The 3,973-nt window shown below is 36.9% G+C and overlaps 1 protein-coding gene across 2 annotated transcripts in view; it reads left to right on the plus strand.

Annotated features, from left to right (window-relative positions):
- Positions 1–29: 29 nt before the first annotated feature.
- Positions 30–3,973, plus strand: part of LOC106871060 (uncharacterized) — a 13,028-nt gene continuing 9,084 nt past the window's right edge. The window contains exon 1 of one of the 2 annotated variants that reach the window (XM_052967930.1): positions 30–136. The gene's annotated coding sequence lies outside the window, so the exon portion shown is untranslated. The remainder of the gene's footprint in view (positions 137–3,973) is intronic. The other variant, XM_052967931.1, reaches the window with a different exon arrangement.

Genomic DNA, 3,973 nt, shown 5'->3' on the forward strand with positions numbered 1-3,973 from the left:
GCATAGTGAGAGTGAGAGAGAAAGTTATGAGAGGGGGAAAGCGTGTGTGAATGAGTGTATAGGATATTGAGAGAGTGAGTGTAAATTGTCTACCTGTGTCCTAATTACAAACAGGAAAGGAAGATGGCGACCACAGGTGAGTTTGAGGAAGTGACATATATATACTGTGTCCTCACAAAACGGGACACTGTTCTTTATCTGATTCCATTTATTATTTCATTTCTTACTTAAAACATTCTGAAGTTATTTACAGAAGGGAGTTCTATCTTTGAGAGCAAGAGATCAAAACTTTTCTACGTTGTATACAGCAGTGTGTCTGGTACGTGTTGTTTCTATGGACTGTCCTATATGAATGACTAACTTTAATGTCGTGTATATTTGAAAGGATTTAGACGGGCTCGCTGAAATTTATATGAGAGAACGATTAGGATGTTGTAATTATAGAACTTTTAGTATAAGTCCGATACATTTGAAACAGAATTCAGAACACGTTGATTCCCAGGAAAAATCAACATGAAAGAGAAGATCAAGAACTGGCCTTCTGAATTAGAGGTGGGGGAACTGTGAACGTATTTTTAACAGCCTCCGTCTGCTCAATCTCATCCAGACAACTTGAAATGACCCAAAACTATAGTAAGAGATAGACGTCCAACATGACGAGATCAGCTTGACCCTATGACTTCACTAGCCTTACACTCAGACACACACACACACTATTCTGTAATGTATTACGGACTTCCCTGTTTGTTTTGAAAGAGCCTCATTTTTCTGATCAGAATGCACACACACACACACACACACGTAACCTTTTGCGATATACCCAACTACTACGTACACATATACATACACACATTTTTTGACTCTCATAAAATATCACAATATATATATATATGTATGTATGTATGTGTGTGTGTGATCCATCTCAGCAAATGGGACATGGCTGTTGAAGAAGATGATGTGGGTGTATGTATTGGTGGAGCTAGACGACAGTCACCCCCTCCTCCCCACCACAAAACCCGAGCTTTCGCAATTTTTTTTTTTCTCAGCGGATTCCTAGGTTTTCGATGACGGATATTCCGAATATACAAAAGATCGCGTTTTCAAAATTTTAAATCTCCCCCCCACCCCGCACGTGGATAAACATGGATGAAATCCCATTTGGGAAGTGTTAAAGTTTTTAGTAGACGTATGACGGAGAATTATTTAATATCGTGTTTGCTTCTATGAGAATCGTTTACCTTTAAAAATATATATATAAGATCGTCATATACAACAGGTGTGTGACTTGTTTCAGCCGTTCATATAGATTGTTGCGTACGTTCGCGCTTTATTGCTAGGTGGCGAGGGATGTGTGGATCAAATTTAGAGTTTTTCATATAAAATTTGAAATTAATTAATTTTTCGTTTGCATATTGTTAATCTCCGTATTTTCCCACGTAGCTTAAATAAAAGAAAAATTCCGAAAGCTCAGTTTGTGTGTGTGTGTGTTATTTTTTTACTACCCACAAGGGGCTACACACAGAGGGGACAAACAAGGACAGACAAACGGATTAAGTCGATTATATCGACTTCAGTGCGTAACTGGTACCTATTTAATCGACCCCGAAAGGATGAAAGGCAAAGTCGACCTCGGCGGAATTTGAACTCAGAACGTAGCGGCAGACGAAATACGGCTAAGCATTTCGCCCTGCGTGCTAACGATTCTGCCTGCTCGTGTGTGTGTGTGTGTGATCCAACCAAGTGTTTTCAAGTTCAGTTTCACTCTGCGTCTTCTACTTCAACTCCTGATTGATCAAAACTTTGGTTAGATTTGATAGACAAAGTGAAAGAAGCTTGTATGCATGTGTGTGTGTCTGAGTATACACAAATATATGTATATATTTATGTATGTGTGGTTTAAGGACACGAAAATAAAGTTGCTCTTACCACGACTTCCAAACAGGTACCGCAAGCAGATCGTTCAGTTTCCAGCACAATATGTACATACACATACATATATATGTATCTCCGTTACACATACATACATACATACATACACACATACATACATACGTACGTACTTACATACATACATTTATATATTTCCAGGGTGTTTGGGATAAAATTGATGATTTTCATGCCCCTCCCCCTTTTTTTTTCCAAGAACAAAGGCACTGGAGAGCACGAGAAAGTTAGCTGACTTGGAGGACTGGAAACCATCTGAATATTGGAAAAGAATCGCTTCTATCATGATGATTTGTACTGGGTTGTCTGTTGCTCAGTCCTCTGTGAACACTGTAAAGGCTGTTAGACAATTTAGTAAAGTGAACTTATTCGTAGCAGATGTTCTTTTGACTTCATTCACACACACCTAACTCGAGCTCAGAATTTACATCCTGAGTTGTTATCTATAGTCGTGAAAATTAAAAGTAATTCAAATTTAATGTGTTCTTGAAACAATAAATTTCTATAGAGATTAGGATTTAAATTTATGAAAAGTTTCCGTCCTACAATATTCTTAAAGGAATGAAAAATTATCCAGCAACTCGGACTAATATGAACAAGCCTGGTAGGTGTAAAAGACTAACTGGCATCTCTTGTCAAGAGTGAAGGTGACAGTCAGATCACTGATGTTTGTTGTGCACTCTATTGTCGTTATTTGATTGCTGCTTTTCTGTGCGTCTGTATGTAAAGATCAATTGTGTTTTGCAGGGTTGCCTTATTTTTACCCTCAACTTAGAAATGGAGAAAGACTTAGTGCAAGATACAAAAAATAAGCCATTTGGGGCTAGAAATATTGCGGAAAAATGTGAAATTCTTTGAGTAGGCATGTGTTATATGTGAAATCTGTGATGAGCCCGAGTGATGAAATATGTGATGAGCTTGAGTGATGAAATCTGTGACGAGCCTGAGTGATGCTGATGAACTGGTGTCACTTCTAATATATATGTGTGTGTGTGTGTGTGGTCATAGGAAAAAATACCTTACTTGGAGACAAGTGAAGGTTGTTAACAAAAAGAATGTCTGGCATACAAATTCTGCCTCAATGAAATCCATCTGACCCATGCAAACATGGAAAAATGGACGTTAAAACAATGATGATGACTGTGATAACGATCATGATGATGATGATAAATTAGAGATATATACTCTGGTCTTTAGACCTCCTCTAACATATGACTTTAGTCTTTCAAATTAGTTACAAATGAGGTCAGTTGAGCTTGTTAATGTATATCTAATTACAATTAGATACAATTTAAGAGAGAGAGAGAGAGAGAGAGAGAGATACTGTTAGTACAGTCATTAACTTATTTGAAAATCTGGAGCTAAGAATCGTAGCCAACGTCTATTGTTAATCCAATTGTGAACAAGGATTTTACCCTTGAACTGACTGGACACATGATTTATTTATATCTTTTGTAAAGAATCTTTCTCATTCTTTTGTTCATTAAAGTTTTTGTAAAGAACCTCCCTCTCTTTCGTGTTCTTTTATGATTTTGTAAATCATTTTTTAAACTCAATCACGACTATTCGAATATTTTTAAGGTAACACTTCAATGTTTGTTACTGTTATTTCAGATATTTAATGCCCCCTATTGCTTTCCTGGCAGAAACGTTAGCATGCTGGGCGAAATGCTTAGCAGTATTTCGTCTGCTGTTACATTCTGTGTTCAAATTCCGCCGAGGTCGACTTTGCCCTTCATCCTTTCGGGGTCGATAAATTAAGTACCAGTTACGCACTGGGGTTGATGTAATCGAATTAATCCCTTTGTCTGTCCTTGTTTGTCCCCTCCATGTTTAGCCCCTTGTGGGCACGTAAAAAACACCTTTTGTAACATATTGATTATATTCAGCAATCTAGAGCACTTTTCTATATCATATATATTTACTACACATACACCTACATATATATATATATATATATATATAATATAATATAGGATAAAATCTTTATAAGAATTTATCAAGTAGTCAGCGTGAAAAAAACCTCATA

The sequence above is a fragment of the Octopus bimaculoides genome, chromosome 5 (genome assembly GCF_001194135.2).
Source record: "Octopus bimaculoides isolate UCB-OBI-ISO-001 chromosome 5, ASM119413v2, whole genome shotgun sequence".
NCBI lineage: Eukaryota > Metazoa > Mollusca > Cephalopoda > Octopoda > Octopodidae > Octopus > Octopus bimaculoides.